The following is a 19,382-nucleotide window of genomic DNA, read 5'->3' as shown; positions in this document are numbered from 1 at the left end:
GAAGGGTTGGGACCAGAAATAGGACTACATCTGTAATGAGGTGACACAACACTCTACAGCTGAGCTTTTTTTGACCCTGGGGGATAGTTTCAATCCAGGACAGAATTTCACAGATTTACTTTCCCACACAACCTTTTCCGGTTTCCAAGAGAAACAGTTCTCTTTCATGCTGCCTTTTATTATATTTTTTTTTGGTGAGATGAAACTGAACAAACCTGAGTGATTGGGACATATGACATGACAACAAAATAAAGACTGTTTCAGATGAGCATTTTTCATTTATACTGCTCTATCTTATTACACTAAGACTGTTGACCTTATTAAGAATATCAGTTTAACAGCCCACTTCAGAAAGATCTACATATGCACCTGAGCATTAAACTGAGTGCTTGAAAGACATATTAAGTCAAATAAAGATTGGCAGCTTGCTGTTTCTGTCCTACCAGTCAAGCATTGCTTACTTCATCATCTACATGAAATATAGAAGAGCGACAAGGGTATATTTTACACGGCTTCTGTATCTCTCCAAAGCACACCTGTCTTTACATAGATACCTTTGTTGCAAGGCTGCCTTTTTATTCTTTGCTTACACAGGATCTAGCACAACAATGCTCTTGCTTATGACAGAGCTCCAAGGCACTGTCACAAGGAAAAAAACCCACACAGTGATAGCCATAGAAATGGTCTTTAACGCATATCAATACTTTACTAACATCCATAAATTGATTCTTAGAAATCTTGTAATTTCTATCCAGTGTAAAGGCTGTAGCAATATGACTCGTGCAGCATTTACTGCGAGCCAGAAGCAAACCTGGGCTTGAACTCAGTCCTTCCTGCTTGACAGCGGTCACAACACTCAAATCAGACCCACCAATTGGCCTCGGAATCAAGGTTGAAAGAGGAGCCAGGACCTGAGAGGCAGAAGATATGAACTGGGTATCTATCAAGTATCAGTCACAGCCCACTTAGAGGGTGTATGTGTGGGAACTCCCAGAAATCCCTTCCCACCATGCCACCTGGTCTGCAACTCCATGGAAGTGAAAGGAGCCTAAAGACACTCCACTCTTCCACCTCTGTGCACCCCTGGTGAACCAGGGGTAATAGCTTGGAGCAGGCTTTAAAAAGACAGACATACATTTTACTGCATTAGTAGTCAAAAGATTGCCTGAACCTCAGCTCAAAGCTTCCTCAACCTAGCCATGTCCTGTGTGTAGGGACCACCACCATTTCTAGTTCTCCTTCTCAACATTCTAAGTATCAGAAATGAACTCAGGGCAGCAAAAGAGTTGCTTTGTTTGAGGTTGTCCTGGATCTCTCATGACTAATGATTTAGTTTCCTGATTACAGAAGAAAAGAAGATGTTTGTTACAGCTTCCTCTATTAATGGCCGAATCAGTCACTGAAAAGGTCCTCAAAAAATCATCTCAGTGATCCCACCAAGACAGAGAAGCAAAGGATCCTAGCCTGTCCCTGGCACACACTCATGTAGCTTGGTCTTAAAAACACTTGTGATGATTGTTTATTACAGTCCCAGGTGATCTACCAGTGCTTTCCTCCCTTTCTAGTTAAAATGTTTTTCCTTCACCTGCTGTGAAGCTGTTTCCTTCACCTTGCCTTCACCAAGTTGAGGTGCTCACAGACACCACCTGAAACAACTGCTAAGGGAAGCAGTGGTTTCACCATGACCTGGTGGCTGCTGACTTCGGTAATGCTGTCTTGCCCTCATCCACTCAAGAAGTTTTCTGAATGCTTTCCTACGGCGGCCTCATTCTCCATCTGGCACCTTCCCGATGAATCCTTTCTTCCAACACATTATATCAAAAGCATAAGTCATTTGACTTCACTTTTTTAAGCTCTCCTTTGCCTGTTCTGCTACTCCTGTACTGCCTCTTGGACATGGACAGGGCTCCCAGTAAAACTTTTAAGACCCTACTTTACCCTCTCCTTTGAAGTCTCCTGTGTCCCAGGGCAGAGGGATTGTCCTGGCAGGGATCTGGCAGATGGTGTTAATTGAATAGCGTCAATCTTGCCCTCCACCCTTCTTTTGTTACACTAACTTGCTGTATCTCACCTTAAAGCAGGCATCTGTGCCCAGTTCTGGGCTCCCCAATTCAAGAGAGACAGGGAACTGCTGGAGAGAGTCCAGCGAAGGCAACAAAGATGATTGAGGGATTGGAGCATCTCCCTTATGAGGAAAGGCTGAGAGAGCTGGTACTCTTTAGCCTGGAGAAGAGAAGGTTGAGGGGGGACCTGATTAATGTTTACAGGTATCTAAAGGGCAGGTTTAAGGAGGATGGAGCCAGAGTCTTTTCAGTGGTTCTCAGTAACAGGATGAGGGGTCACGGGCACAAGCTGGAACATAGGAAGTTCCATTCAAATACACGGAAAAACTTCTTTACGGTGAGGGTGACAGAGCACTGGAACAGGCTGCCCAGGGAGGTTGTGGAGTCCCCTTCTCTGGAGACTTTCAAGACCTGCCTGGATGCAGTCCTGAGTAATACAATCCTGCTTTGGCAGGGGAGTTGGACTGGATGATCTCTAGAGGTCCCTTCCAACTCTGAAAAATTCCGTGATTAGGGTCACGATCTAATTGCTGTGCTTAACAGGCCTCCTCCAGGCCCTGGTGATGGCCTGTGCGTGCACTCCAAGCCTCTGGGACATGTGAGGCAATTAGACTTCGTGTGTCCCTCTAAACTAGGCTGAGTTAGTCCATGTTTGCCATGGTTAAAAGCAAATATAGGGACAGGCACCAGAGGATGAGGAGCAGCAACTTGTTATGTAGTAGTCACTTGAGCCTGAGACCTTGATCATGGACAAAAGAGGCCGCAAGGTCTTTCTCCCACATTTATGTAGCACCTCACAAATGGGGTGCAGCTCCCTCAAGGCAACCGCAATTAAACAGAAATCTCAGGAGGAGCAGATTTCCTCTGACAAAGTATTTCTGTGTTCCTCTATATTAACTTCTTATCCGTGAATAAATGCAGCAGGCTTATCTCTGCTACTCTGTGTTTGCTTTAATAACTAGCACGAAGCCTATGTTTATTACCCAAATCCTGTTTTTGAATCTCACTTCTAGATAAAGCAGTAATGACATGGCTGCTCTGCTCACATAACCCCACAGGCTCTTCTTCCTTTCATAAGGAAAATAAAACCTACCTCCGCCATGCCCCGGTGGACCTGCTGCCCTTCTGCCATCTAACGTTGTTGCCAGAAACATCCTGGGTTGTCCTGAGTTTCCATCATTTCTGGAAAATGAACACAAATATCACAGTGCTTTCCAACGCAGATGCACATAGGGCATGTCTATATGTACTTAAAGAGCAGAAAAGACTGCAGTTCATCCCCCTAAAAATGGTAAAGCAGCTCCTGGATTCTCACTGACGCTCAAAAGTAACAGAAAGCAATGTCACGGTGGGTACCCGATGGCCTCATTAGGAGAGGCGCTCAAGTTTGCATATACTCTGAATGTCTTAAGTAGAATAAAGACTCTGGTAATCACAGCAGAATAAGCTCAAGACTTTCCTTCACCAGGAAACTACTTGGCTGAGGCAGTGAGGCTCTCCCAGCGATGCTCCTGTTTGTCCTTCCAAACCTCAGCAAAGCAGTGCTGTCTGTATACAAAAGAGACGTTTTGCTCAAGGGAAGACATAGGAAAGTTGTTGACGTGAGGAAGGAAAGCTTAGAAAGCCAAAAATACATAAAAAGGGAGAGAAGCAGGGAGGTTTTCAACAGGTAGAGCCTCAAATGGCTTTTAAAGCAATTCAAAATTGTCCTCTCCTGGCTCTAATGGCCCTGGCAGCAGAGATTACCGTTCCCAGCTGCTCACCAGACTACTTCTACTTCCTCAGCGAGCAGAGCAGTCCAAAGGAAGATCAAAATCTGCTTCAGACAACAGCCACCTGGCCATGTCAGATCAGGGGACGTGGACAACCGCAGCAGCACACAGCTGCCGGAGCAGCAGAGCTGTTCTCAGCCCTCATCCACCCACAGCCGTGGCCTGCAGCAGCAGCAGCAGCAGCAGCAGCAGCAGCAGCAGCGCTGGTGGGTCCACCCCTCAAAGGGACCTGGGCTGTAGATCCAGTCCACCGCCATGGCTGCCCCAGGGAGAGCATCTCACCAGGTTCCCCAGCACCACACTCAGCCTCTCGGTCCCACCAGAGCTGCCGCCAGCGAACATCACCCTCCACCCAGCCCCGTCCCTTACCCACTCTGAAGATGACTGCTCCCTCCAATCCACCGGCATAACAGCTCATGTAGTCAGTCCCTAAACCTGGTTTGGTCAAGTGATCTAGATTAGCTTTAAAAAGTAAAAATATTTTTTTTTTTCTGGCTTGGTTTGGGTTTTTTTTTTCCCCCTAACCCAGTTCATTTGAACCACCAAAAGCTGCTGGACAGTCATACACACAATGAGAGGGGGAGGTCTGGGACAGCTGGGAACTTCTGGGAGGAGACCAGGGATGCAAAAGGACCCCAATGACAGCTGGAAGCACGTCAGCCCCCCCCAGAACAAGGCTCGGGGCCACAGGGGTCTCGGGTGCAACACACCAAAGCGGTTGTGTCGGAAGCTGTTAATTAAACACAGTTTATTTTGGCTTTCGTTGATTTACGCTAAACCAGATTTAAAGCCAGACTGGATTAAAGCAGTGGGATTGCACTTTGCAAGAGCTGTGCCATCCGTGTCACCGTGTTTAATTACAAGCAACACCAAAGAAGCTCTTTTCCCCTATCAGTTTTCTCATCAGTGCTACTTTGGGTAAGAATATTTAATGAAAAGACCAGCATTATGAGAAAGAGCTTTTGTGGGGATTTTCAGACCAAATACTGGGATACTTCTAGAAGCCCAGCTTGGTATCAATTAAAAAAACTGGGCCATGTGACCTAGAGACAGCAAGGAAATTACATCGCCTACTGTGAGCTCCTGGGCAGCAGCTCCATGTGCTAAAATTAGAGGAGTAGGAATCTTCATTTTTTAAATATGCCAGATTATCATCTTTTAAGTAAATCCTCAGATGTTTCAGCCTAGTTCGTACTATATTAGGAAAACCTAACAATTTTTGCGTAGGTGGTTCTGACAGAGCCTGGCACGTGCTGAATTTTCCAGATAAGGTGTTTTGTCGAATAAGTGATGAAAACAATTTTTAAGAAGTCAAACCCTGGAACCTGAAAGTTGAAAACCTTACTGAAATCAGGTCATCCTCTCTATGGACAGAAACTCACTGTCTGCATTCTCATACTAGCCACTATCCGTTTCGTGCCAAGAACACAACAGGCACTGTCTGAGACAACAAAAAAACAATCTTTCCCCCAAGGAAACCTAAAACCCAACAGATGACGTGTTCTGGAGGCCTTTTAGGTGTTCGGCTTTGTGCATCAGTAGAGTCACTACTGTTCACAAGAAATAAACTGAAGTATTTGAAAGGGAGAAGTCAAAGCTTTGATCTCTTGGATAATTTTGCATCGGCCCAGATTAAATCTTCAAACCAGGAGTGGTTGTACAGCAAATCCCTGCAGGCTGCGGAGGCATCCAGCTTCTGCTCCAAGCTCCCGTGATCCTGCAGGAGAGCTACCAGCTGCCTTCAGCAAAGCGTGCTCATGGACGTTACACTTCATATCTAATGCGTAATACTCTTTAGATTTTAACTGAGAACTAGTTCGTCTTTAGGATTATCTAGAAACCACACACAAAGGACAAAATTGCTGCAGAATTCAGATAATGATATTTAGTTTCGCCATTACTTTCATCCCTACTGAACCCAGCCAGACTTTTTCAGGAAAAGATATAAAACCCCAGAGTTCATTTATTCAGCTGACATCCCCTTACCTACGAGCCTTTCATACTGCAGAGTCCTTTTGCAAAGGGCATCACTTCAGCGCACACGCTTTCATACCCGTCTGACAGCCCATGGACAGCTACACAAAAAGACGCGGGGGCAATTTATAGGTCTAATCCTACCAGGCGACTGATTGTTGTGCGGTAAGCAAAATTCAATTAGGAGAGCTTGCAAGATCAGCCTCGGTGCTTGTTGGCATCCAGCACAGGGCAGCGATGTTTTGGCTGCCTATTGACTGAGCAATCGAAAGACAATTGCTGCTTCCAGCCAGGGAACCCTCCAAAGAGCTGTACAGTTCAGGAATGGGGGAGGTTTCCAAATAGAATCAGCCTGAAGGGGCTTGATTCACAAGATGATTACAAGGTTCCAAGTTTGCCAACAAAACTTCAGCATTACCCTTATAAGAAATCTTTCATACTCGACATTTTGTTTGCCTGCCTCTAACAATATACAACTTAACCATCAATTTTTGCAGCTCTCACAGCTGTGGACTCTGCAGATCAGGATCTGGCTTCTATGATTGTGTCTAAGCTCCTGATACGAACCGTCTGCACCAAAATGTCCAGGGGGAGCCTCAGAAGTATCCCACACATGTAACCAAAAAACCTCATGGACTTATGCATATCCCTGGTCCTCTGCTCCCCAAACCATCAGCTCTTTCCCCAAAAGTTCTTTGCTTTACAAGGGAGGAGAGTCTAATAATTGAAGGCTCTTCCGGAGGGGGATTTATTAGAGGTGTCTAAGAAAGGTGGATGAACGTGGTGGTGAAGAGGTGGTGAAGCGTGTCCCTTGTTCTGTCTCCCCGCTGTCTGCAAAAAATATTTAAACTAAATCTGATTTTTAGATTGATCAGAGTTGGGTAATTTCTTTCCAAGTAACTAGGACCTGTCACAACTCCTAAGTGACTTAACATCATATAAGCCCCAGGAAAGTCCGAGGGTGGACCTAACCCAGAGGGGAACACTTTGGTCAGTGAAACATCAGAGTCCAGGAGGCTTTTACATTTTTCACCTCTGAGCTCCAACGCGCAGTTCCCTGGCTGGGAGCATTCCCGGGAGCAGTGACCTGGCACATCCAGGCCTGATCTGGGCACGATTATTCAGCACAGAGGTTTAATATATACAGTCCTTATTTACACCAACCTTTCCACCTATCGCATGGAGGCTTTTATCACAATCTCTAAGATCTGACAGCTCAGATGCACACGTTTACAGTAAATCTTGGTGCTGCATTGCCAGATAACTTCAAAACATAAATAATTATTGAAATAGTCCCCAAACTGTTTGCGACTATTGTGAAGGGACTGATGGGTTACAGGCAGAGAAGCAGAAAGTACAAGGCAGAAAACTGAAGCATTGTAGCTAGAAACTTCTCAGAGTCTTCTCCAGGCCCAGGTTTCACTGCTCCCGGCCCTCGGTTTCTCTGCACGCAGGAGCCAGCAAATTAAGACTTAAGCCATTATAAAAATTTGCATCACGTCAGAAGCATTTGGTACTCTGAGGGTGATGTATTCAGCGCAGTCTGACAGCCAGCACTAAGTGATGGCAGCGATTTCCAGTGGGACCACAGCTAGACACATAAGCTAGACACGTAAGATACAGAGGCACCACCAAGAAGACAGCCTTGATGCTGGCCGCTCCGGAGTCCCACATTTCAGTCAGCAACTGGAAAGTTTCCTTGGCACTTGAAGAGATAATCCAAGCAGGAGAAGTAGTCAGACCAAACAGGCACTCTCCAAACACTGCAACTAACACGTTATAACTGCACTTTGGACTGATGCTGCGTAGCTACTTTCCTTAGAAAATTAAAGGATTTTCATGTTTATGGACTCTTGCAGCTTCTGAATAGTTAAGCGATCATCGCTGTTTTCATCTTTCGCAAGGGGGGACTGAGGAACGCTTCCCGGTCACGGAGGGGCCGGACAGGCGATGGCGCACACACAAGTCCCAGCTCCGTGTCCACAGGAGAAAGTTTATCCTCCCCTGGGCTTCTGACTTGCCTGACGAAACCAAATAAACATCAGCTGCTCACAATTGCCTACAGATAAGGGAGTTATTTACTGACTAAACTGCTGCGTGAACAATATTCAAGCGCTTGTTTCTCTCCATCTGCTTCACCGTTTTATCCAATGTGATGAACAGAGATTTTATCCAATGTGATGGCAGAGATTGTAGGGGTTTGGTTTTTGTGTGTGTGTGTGTGTATGGTTGGACTCGATCTCAAAGGTCCTTTCCAACCATGAAGATTCTATGATTCTATGAACAGGTGAGACTCCTTCCTTATTTTTTGTTCATTTCCATCTTACAATTAACCATATCAGCTTTTTCAGCAACATGAGTGTTACGGTTTGAGAAAACCCATAATGATTTGTTGCCGTTTAGACAATTATTCTATCACCCGATGACCCCTCCCCACCCGGGAAGAGGAACCAAGGAAAACAAGGAAACATGAGGGTTGGAATATAAATAGATTTAATAGGGTAAGACTAAATAATTAACAATAATACTAGAGAAACCAGTATTGATCCCGATACTAATATAAGATATACAAGGCTTATACTCAGTCGAGTACATCAGGAAGCTGTGCACCCCCAGCAGGGGACACCAAATGTGGGACACTGCGAGTGCTATGGCTTCGGGAGGAAGGGAATGGCTCAGGGGTCCAGCACCAGGGCAAGGAGTTCCCTGGACCACCACCATCAAGGGAGAGAGCCATCTACGCAGCAAACTTTCTAATTTATACAGAATGTGACATTTGTGGTATGAAATAATCCCCTTGGCCAGCCTGGGTCAAGTGCCCGGGCCTCGCTCCTCCTCATCCTGGCACCTGGGAAGGCTCGAAAACACCAACACCTTGAATCCCACATAACCTAGCTGGCTATAAAGTAAATACTTTCACAAATTCGGACACTAGAGTCTTCTAAAAGCGCAGTTTTCCCCAGCATTAGAAGAGAAATTAGTCCTGTGTCGCTCAACCCAGGACAATGAGAAACACCTCATTCCTTGTTGAAACTGTCAGTAGATTCAACAACAAAAAATCACCATATCCTGCGGGAATTACGCCAGCTCTAGAGAGATGATGTGAATAACACACTTTCTCTGTTACAGCTTAACTTTTTGGGAGGGGTCGAAGGTACAAGATGAAAATATACTGCATCTTTTTCACCTTCCGTCCATCTGAAACATGAAAAGAAAGAATACAATCAGCAAACACAAAGACCTTCTCTGTGGGTCGATAGCTGGTAAAACAACCTGCAGAGTCCCTGACCTCAGTTGAATGACCTCTGAAATGATGCACGATCCTAAGATCTGCTGTTTGACCAGGCGCGCAGTCAAGAGCACATCCACCCCCCCCAAAAAAACCCATCGCTAGCAACTGCAACCAGAATTGGGTTTGAACGCAAAGGCAAGGAACTGGACTTTATCGATCTTCTTATCTGGAATTCAATGACTCAGTGGGGAGTCCAGAAACCTGAAATTATAGCTGAGTATAAAATCCTCCTCTCCTGTTATTTCCAGGCAGCGTCCCTTACAAAAAGCCAACCTGCTACTTTTAATTTGGTGTCTGGCTCTGCAGCTTTCTTCGGAAAGCTTAGCATGAATTATTAACTGGTAAACATACAATTAAATCTGAATCGTTACGGTTCCAATTATTGAAATAACCTGTGTTTGTTAAAATTTTATTCTTTTACTCACGCTCATTAATGCTATCTAAATGCCAAGCAAAAAGCATCTTCGTCTGTATGTTCATCTTCCTGTCCAAATTTATTCACTGAGCAAAGGTCAGGAATTTGCTGAATTACAAATGCAATTGTTTAGAGCAACTTAGTACAACTTAGTGAAAGCTGCACTCAATTTGTTCAGCCCAGCATCCTGGAAGTTCCCACGGAAAAATATTGTGCCAGACATATTAAGTGTAAATTGCATTATAAATTCATTTATAATTAAAACTGCCATTTCTGTGCCTCCTGCCAGATCCCACGTTCTGCTGAACAGACACATTGCTATCCCTTGCTGTTGCTGTACGGGTTTTACTCTTCTTAACAGTTGAGTCTCTCCACACCCCTGGGAAATGCACGTGCTGGACAAACCGAGGCAGGAGTTAAGTGGCGTTTCCAGGACCCTGAAGCAATCGGGGCACGAGCATGGGAGCTGCCACCTCTCCATCCGCCGCGTCTCTCCCCCTCCCCGAGGCTGCGCTAAGCACGCCGGCCTCCAAAGCAAACGTGGGGTGTCTCTGCAGGCTGGAGTGCTGCTCAGAAGAATGCCCAGAGACACCGCAGAAGGAGCCATCAAGGGCATCCAGCTCCTTGCACTGCTCAGTGCCCATCTCTTCATGTGCTTCTGCCGTCCTCTCCTGCAAGGGACATCCATAACTGCCTTAGTGCCCTCCCTGGGACAATGAGGCCCCAGCGGACGTGGTTTCATCTCCACCACCCGCCCAGCAGCTTGTCTGCTACCACCTCACCTTGCTGGCTGTGGTACTGCAGCCCCTTGGCAAGCCCCTGCCCAGGGTGGACACCAGCATATGGGCTGTGCAGCCTGCTGGTCCCTACCTTTCTCTGCCCCCACATGTTTATGTGGCAAACAGCTTATTATTGGCTGTGGCAGTCCAAACCATTGCATCAGTACCGTAAACCGTTTGAAAAAAAACCTAAAGAGCATCTAGTGAGGGAGAAACGCAGGGAAGTCCAGCATGTGCTGTAAACCACTGCGTCACTGGGAAGACACCTCTGATGCCGAGCTCAGCTCCATAGTGAAACGGGTATTTATCACCACAGGAATTCAAGCACAGGCCCGGGAGTCTGCAGAGCCAACACTTCTCCCTCTGGCGTGATGCGCAGCCCAAGGCTGATCCATCTATGCTGAGCATCCCCTTACTTATCTCCCTCACCAGCGCAGTATTTATGGCACATCGCCGGTGGGACCATGCTGGTCCCAGTATCAGTACATCACAGTAGCACCTCGCCTGGGATCCTGCCAGGCCGGGACACAGGCATAAGCTTTCCTCGTGAATTTTCAGTTTAAAACAAGGTTATGGTACCCTTGGCTAAAAGGGCAATAGAAGTGCAACTTAATTACCCAGTATTATAACGCAGCTATTCTGAGAGCCCGCAGAAGGAAATTGGCACTGTTCTGATGGAATATTCCGTGTGGTTAACAGCAATTTCATGCAGCCTCGGAGAAGACAGGCAGTTATCTAGATCTGTTGAAAGGTAAGAGTGACACACAAAGTGTTATTCTTTCCTTACATAAAGTATAACCATATATTTTCAGGCTATATAGCTTATATTTTTAGATGAGAAGAAAGCAAAGCAAGAAGAAAAGACTAAAGTCAGGCTGAAAACAAATTGGATGCAATTCAAAAGGACAGTGGAAAAATACAGGATGAGAAGGAGACGGTAAAGCAACAAGTTAATAGAAAAGGATCAGAGCGTCACCACGAATCACAAGTCAGCAGTGCCCCACAAGCGTTGTGTACACCCACACCACGCAGAATGAACACACATCCTACAACGCCAGGGAGGGCTGGAGGTAAGGACCCCACCCGAGAATCAACATCTTCAAGATGTCATCATGAAAACCAAGCGTAGCCTTGGGCCTGTGTTTCAGAGGTGTACCAACAGAAGAGTCGCTCCAGGAGACCAACAGGCATGATCAGTGACCAGGAAAATACGGCCTTAGTGGAAAGGTTGGATTAGCTGGTGGTTAGGCAGGTAAGAGGGGAGAGAAGGATGAGGAGAGACTTGATAATTCCCTGTAAAGATGGAAAAAGCAGCCACCAAGCAGAAAAGACTGGTTGTCCTCTCTGACAGCAGAACCAAAAGGTTTAAATCAGAAGGACGCTTAGGGTAAACAAGAAGGTGGTAACTAAAGCAACACTCGTTACTTTAAGTAGTGAAGGAGAGCAAAAAAATGCAACCAGAGCTTGTAAAACAGTCACTGCTATTTTATTCAACATGCCTACTGTTGGGCCGAAAGTAAAAATGCCTAACCTCTGTGTGCAAAATTTGTAAGCACTCTTCTGCATATGCTATCTACACAACACAGCTTCTTTCCTGCTGAGGAGAGTCGCACCAAAGCAGAAAATACAATTCTAAAAATTTCCAGGACAGATATATCCAGAAAGAAATTTTATAGCTGGTACTATGAAACCCAGGGCTACGCTAAAGCAAATGACACAGGTGCGATGCCTCCGAAGACACCAAGAAGCAGAAAGCCCACCAGTTCCTTCAGCACTCTGCTGTAGCAGTAGCTTATGCCTGAACTTCAAGTCAAAATTATGGTTTAGCACAGGGAAAACATGCTTTGCTGGGCTTTTTCTTTACAATCAGTCACTCGACATCTCCGTGCCGGTAATGGAAATTGGTTGCATGCTTAACCTCTTTCCTTGATGAGTCTAGCTCCCAAAAGGAAAGCGGGAGGCAGAGGATGACACCCCGGTGACTGTGGAACCCTGGGCGCGCGCCTGTCTGTGCAAGGTTCTGCCGCAGCAGTGAAAGACCCAATTATGCTCGTCATTTTTTAATTAGGAAATGACGTGTGATTTACAAGCCTTAGCGCAATGTGGTATTTTAACAGCCAGGAGTGACATTTCAGAACGGCATTAGAGTAACTTTTTCTTCCTCTGCATCCCCCCTCCCCCCCGCAAGTCATTCAAGTCGTTCAGACAAAGAGCAAAAGTCCTTTGTCTGGGTTTTAATCCAAACTAGCAGAATCGCTTATGTGTTCTTTTCATTCTTTTTTTTCTTTTTTTCCACCCTCTTTTTATTTAATAAGGATATGGTTTCTTCCCTGCAGCCGGCAGTGACAACTGTGAGTGCACCTGTCTGAATTCCAGCATACGTAATCAGGACCCGAGTTTCTCTTGAAAGAAAGAAAAGGAAGTTCACAAAGCCTGGAAGAGGAGAATAATGCACCCACCAGTTCAGCCATGTCAAGAGACCTTGTCTGCATGATGGACTGCGGCTGGCATGGACCCAGCATCACCCACCAGCAGCATGATCCTGCATCCCGTCCCCCCCCTCCCCCCCCCAGCCACATCCACCGCTCACTGCTGGTCAGAGCCACGTCCAACCCAACACACGAGGTCCCAGAGTGATGGGGAGGTGAGGATGGCACCAACATACGCTATGCGAGCGAAAAAACCTGCCAGAGAAATCGTGTGGAAGGAGCTCACTCTCAGCATGCAAAGCTTGACGGGTCTGAAGAGGAGAAAGCTTTGCCCATATCTCCCGCTGCTGCAGAAACCACGGCACCTCAGTTACACCGCTTATAGTCAAATATTCGACACCTGGTATGTCCCCTGACCAGAGCTGCAACAAGGAGAGGAACGTGGTCTCCCCAGATCTGGTAAGACTTTTAAATTCAGTCATCATCAACCATGGAAAGGCCAGGAAAAAGGTCATGGCATCTTTAGAAACTCGCTTTCCAGGTACTCAACCAGGCTACTGGGGATCACTGCCCCGTGGTGCACACATCCCTGTGGCAATTCAGAGGACTATTGCAGCGCGCACTCAGCACTGGTGGTGGGTACTCTGAAAGCAGCCTAAATCACGCAAAACTAAAGCTCTGAAATGATAACCGGTTGCTAGGGGTGTAGCTGTGGCCTGCAACTTCCTATAGAGCTGTTACTACAAAAGTAAATCCCCCCCCAGGCAGATGAGTCCTAAGCACAATGCAGACTCTCCAGAAGAAACACAGCTGCTCGCTGGTACACTGGGCATAAGGAAGATGGTAAGAAAGAGTAATAGAAGCCACCAAAACCAGAGGTGGAAACTTCACTAGTGAGAACAGCACAGTCTCAAAAACAAGAGGAGTGAAAGATTAATACTGCCCTTGCCTGTTGGGAGGAATACGGGAGGAGAAGGGCTGGCATACAGTGTTTTGGACTCAGAGGCATGAGTCAAAGCATGACTTTAGGTGGATAGTGGAGATGCTTCTCCATCAGCAAAGTCTTAAGTGGATGCAACCGGGCTAGGAACCAAAAGAGCCATCAAAACAGCCATTCTAGCTGCACCACACCATTATGCATGAGAACTCAACTCTCTGAATAGGCTAGCAAGAGCTTGGCCACCAGCTTCAGCTGGATGGCAATCGCTTCCTCCGGCACACCACCTCCATGTGAAGAGGTAAACTATAAACCTAAGAGCGATGTGTGGACACGAACCACGCTACTGTGATCCTTGGTCACGTGCAACCCGAGGAACCCCCTGGGTCATCACAAAGCCTCGACGAATTTAACAAGCCCTGCAGCATTACACAGGGAAGTGGGTGAGTGAAGGGAAAATGCCCAACAATCTACCTACCGGAATGAAAAGCAATCGTTAAGAGGTAGCTGCTAAAATTGAAATTGCATTACTAGAAGCCATAATTCAGCATAATCATCATGTTTATATACTTAAAGAAAAAACATTTCTTACTCTTAAGGCTTTATCAGACAACTCACACTTGAAATAACTGCTAAACCTTAACACATTCAGAAACAGATTTTTTTTTTCTTATTTTTTCGTAGTGACCAAAATATTAAGGTTTCCCTACCTTGGGATTTGACGTTATCTTGATGAAGATGACTTTGATAATCTGAATTAAATTACCCTTGCAACGGAATTAAAAAATACCACCTGTGGACTGCAAGCACTTATATATCATTAAATGATGATAAAGCATTAAATTACGCCATCCTTGGAACCTGCAGGTCCCAGGTTCAGATTCAGAATCCAAGACCATGTAATTTAAATTTCACCTCTCCTTAAACTGAATAAAACATAACCTGTGTTTATTTATATTCTGCATATTTCATTCACTGTAGCTCTTTTCCATGCAAGTCTCAAAGGCAAACTCAGTAAAATACAGAGGAAAATCATGACATATTTGTTTTCCAGACTTGCCTTTCACCTCTTTTAATTAATTTCACTGTTAATCTCATTACTAAAGCACTCCAGAACAACTCAGTATTTTAAGCAATTCTTCAATTTTGCTTGGTTTTATCCATTACTCCACCTAATTCCAGGTGCTTCTGTTCATTTCAATAACCACAACAGAATCGGCACGGTCCTGTAATTAATTCAGCTTTTGTTTTCTCTCCCACTGCAGCATCTGATGGGCTTTGCAAGGGAGTCACCTGCTGGGGTAAGGAGGAGGAGGCAGGAGGAACAGCAAAACTCAGCTACAAGAGAGCCAGGAAGAATTTCTGTAATGTAAAATATGTTGTATGTCCTACCGGAGAGTGGTTTTCCAAAGATAATCGTGGTATAATGAAGCACTGACTGAACGCGCATGGAAGGCTTTAAATAAAACAGGCACTGGGCGAGAGGACACGTACGTTAAATATTCCCACCTTTCCCAGCCAGAGGTGAGGGAAGAAGAATGTCTTATACAGCAGTAGCTGGAAGATTTATCGGGAGCATGGGAGAGTCTGGTCCAATTCCTTCAGCTGCCTCGGGGACTTGAGCTGGCATCTGAATTTGGTCGCTTAAATTAACCCCAGGATCCAGGGTCCCTCGAGGCTGGACTCACCCAGTCACTTCCCTGCTATGGTCGCCCATTTCCCAGGTGGGAATGGATGACCCCCACCCAGGCTCTTAACTCACCAGGAGCAGCTGGCTTCCCTCACCCTAAAAACCCTCTTCTTCTAGGTAGCCAAGCCACAAAATACACATCGTATGCCTTAGAAAGCCGAAGAGCAGGGAGGAGAGGGGACACCGGCTCCCAAAGGCCATGGTGCTCGGTTGCTGGAAGCAGCTGAGCAAAGCCAGGCTCCCTTCAAGGGATTTGGCAGCAGCCCCTACTCTCCCCACGCGCTCAAATCCCTCGCAAGCTGCGAGCCGGCCACCCTCACACTAAACTATGGATGCACATTCAGAGGCTCTTCCCTGGCCCAGCAAATACCCGGTTATTGAACCTAAGAGGGAACAAGGTTGACAGGCGGAGGACAAAATCCCTGGGGAGCACATCACCTGCGCCCCATGAGGAGAGCTGGCAGGGGGAGTAAGAGGGAGGCAGCTTTTCTGGGGACCAGCAGAGCCAGGTACCAGCTGCTCACTGCGCTTGCAACCAGCCTGGCAAGCCTGGAGGAAATCTGGCCGGTAGGAAGGATGGGTACCCTGGGATTTTAGGCGAAAGCTGAGGGCCAGCTCTGGCAGGGGTTAACCTCTGGCTGCTTTGTAGCAGAGAGGGTAAAACATGGGTGGTGGGGAGTCATTTCTAGCCCCCTTTGCCAATTGCGAACAGCTTTTTCATCAGACTGAACTAAGCGGGAGGGCAGTTTCCCCTGTGCCAGGGCACTCCAGTCTTGGCAAGCAGCTATAGCAGAGCAGAGCCAGGCCAGCTTGGTCCTTTAGTGTATGAGGGAAGCACATTAATTTTGCAAGACAGAAAAGATGTGCTTGATTGGTTTTCTAACTCGCAACCTGGGGAAGGCTGTGCATCAGCATTCTGTTTCTTCACAGACCTAATCACCTGCTTCATCTCTTCACCCTGCAAAACCTTGTTGCAAGGAACAGGCTGGTAATAAATTCGCTGTATCTTACATTTTAGATCCTCAACATTGTCAGCAAATTGCTGCTCCCTCCACGCATCAGGCTGCCCAGAACAATGTTTCCCAAGCAGCCCCGGCTCCACCTGCAATGTTCCTTGGAAGATGCTGTCGCACAGCCCCGGGTCAAGCCTGGGCATCTGCAAACACGGAGCTGGCTAATGAGCAGTCCCCAGTTGTCTCAGGTCTAACTCTGGAGTGAGGTGCAGCAGAAAGGAAGCCCGGTTTTGGAAGAGGGTGCATCTCTGAGCAGCAGATGGGATGAGAGGGGCAGACTTAGTCCTCATCACTGGTCCTATCAGTGGAAGGAAAAAAAAAATATCACCCGTTTCAGAGTTTCTTTCCTCCAAGGACCTTTTAAATACATTAGCAGCCAAGGAACAGAGGGAATTCTCCATTTGAGATTTTGTCTTAGAAGTGAGTGAAGAATAAAAAAAACGACAAAAGCAGAGAATGATAGACAGTACAACACTGTTAATACAGGAAAGCACAGAAAACACCTTTTTCTGCAAGCAGCAGGCCACTGTTAGATGGCAGGAATGTTTATACGAAGATTCTGTTCAGAGTCTTCACATAAAAGGTTAATAATGATCACAAAATACATAAATGTTTACGTATGTTAGTAAATACATAAGCTAACATGTAAATTGTTTATGTCCGTCCATAACACCTAGTACTTTCATCTGATTTTGTTGCATGCTCCCCACACCCACGACACGCTTATGAAGAGCCACTCAACAAGTTAATCTTTGACACAGATTAAGCGTGGCCTAAATTTTGGTCTGCCTCTCTCATGTGCTCTTGGCAGGAGATAGGTTTTGTTCAGAGACGTATAGTTTCTGTAAGTGGTTTCTGTGCCCAAAGGAGCTCCTGCCCAGCCCAGGTACCAGCCTGCATGAATGCAGACATGGCTTGAGGGCCCACTCCGTGTGAGCTCAGGACTGCCTGCACCACCTGGGCAGAGATGCTCCGACACCTCTTTTCTTCTCCTCTTTCAGCCACGTTTTGCAGACTCAAGCATCAAATGGAAAAATAATTAAATAAATCAAGATGAACGCCACTCTGCTCGCACCCTTCACTTCAGCTGCCTTGACGCCATGTCAAGCAGAACATCGGGGCAAGGTGGGAGGGAGCAAGTGCAGGGGAGAGACAGAAGGAAAACAGGAGGAAATAAAAAACACAAAACAAAAAACGTAACAGACGAGATCAGCAATAAAAGAGGCAAATTGAGGAGACAGGCACTCATGAACTTGACAGGTGAAGCGATGCGAGGAGCCGGTAGATGACTGTGGGTTTCAGTAGATATTATGATGCTCTCGTTCCGATCGAAATGGCTGTTGCACGAATGCCTTCTCTCTGCCTCTCTATTTACTTTTGCTGAAGCCAGGCTGTGGCAGCTCCCAGCCTTTCAAAACTGAAGGATAGCATGCCAGTCTACGGAGAGCGGCTCTGACAGACGGGCAGGGCTGGATTTGGCTGTAGGGGCCTGCACCGTGCCTGTCTGCCATGCACAGTATTAGTGTAAGCTGTCCTCCTTGGGTTCACCGCTCCTTAGCAATAACATAACCCTGGGGAATTAAGCAGCAAAGAGAGTGCCCGCTCAGTAAAGGTCTGGAGAAGGTTGTGTGAGGCACAAAAGAGGGAAGCGGAGGAGGACAGGCTGGACCTCAGCGTGATGCAAGGGACCGGCGCCCAGGCAGCACTGAGAATCCCGTTTAGAGAGCCCACAACCTTCAGATGCATCAGGGAGATGATGCAATTCCAGCTTTGTAAAGCTGGAATTATCTGACCAGATGTAAACGCCAAAACAAGGGTTAATCACCAGGATTGCCTGTGCTATCATGGAAAGAAACAAGCGCTTGCCAGGCTCCTTCCATCCCCTGGAAGCTGGTGTCTGACACCAGGCAGATAGAGTTGTTTGGGTCGGAAGGGACCTTAAAGATCATCTAGTTCCAACCCCCCTGCCATGGGCAGGGACACCTCCCACTAGACCAGGCTGCTCAGAGCCCCATCCAGCCTGGCCTTGAACACTTCCAGGGATGGGGCTTCCACCACCTCTCTGGGTAACCTGATCCAGTGTCTCACCACCCTCATGGTGAAGAACTTCTTCCTAACGTCCAGTCTGAATTGTCCCATCTCTAGTTTTAATCCATTCCCTCTAGCCCTACCATTACCCGGCATCCTAAAAAGTCCCTCACCAGCTTTCTTGTAGGCCCCCTTAAGATACTGGTAGGCCACTGTAAGGTCTCCTCGGAGCCTTCTTTTCTCCAGACTGAACAACCCCAAATCCCTCAGTCTGTCCTCATGGGAGAGGTGCTCCAGCCCTCTGATCATCCTCATGGCCCTTCTCAGATGAGTTGCCCCTTCCCCTCCATCAGCTTTCATGGGAGCCCAGGGTTACCAGCCCAGATACAAATTTCTCAGCCATGGGCATGGAAACTTAGATGAAACTAATCCCAGGACAACTGACATGTGCCGCTTGTTTGTCACTCTGCCATGTGCCTGCTCCATGCCAGCAGCTCTTTGCCCAAGATGAATAAACATCCCTTTTACAGTCTGATATTTAAAAATACGCACCTTCTGTACCGTGTCAATGAAGACTGAGGGCAGTGGCTTTGTGTGATAATTAACAACTCTTTGGGGAAATTATTCATTCCGTTTTAAGGGCAACGTTATTTGTCATATACTTGTTCCGATTAAGATCAACACCAAGGAAATGTGGCTGCCTTGTGGGAAATGACTCTCCTCACAGAGAGTACAGGAAGCCTCTTGAAAAGAGAAGATGTAGCAACAAGTGCCTGATTTTGAGAAAAATACTGGAGGGCTGGTCGGGGGAGTTTATGGGCTTCCAAGAAATAAAACCAATCCACCCTTTCAGGACTCTGTACCCAAAGCATCAGGCAGAGAGGCTGTACCCACACTGAAAGCCCAGCTAAGGACACACGCCATCGTGCTTCAGCGCTGACCCGCTGCCTCCACACCTCAAGTCCTGTCCAAGGCGTCAGCACCACAAGC

This window comes from Chroicocephalus ridibundus, chromosome 3 (assembly GCF_963924245.1).
Source record: "Chroicocephalus ridibundus chromosome 3, bChrRid1.1, whole genome shotgun sequence".
NCBI classification, from domain to species: Eukaryota; Metazoa; Chordata; class Aves; order Charadriiformes; family Laridae; genus Chroicocephalus; species Chroicocephalus ridibundus.
This window is presented reverse-complemented; position numbering follows the sequence as displayed.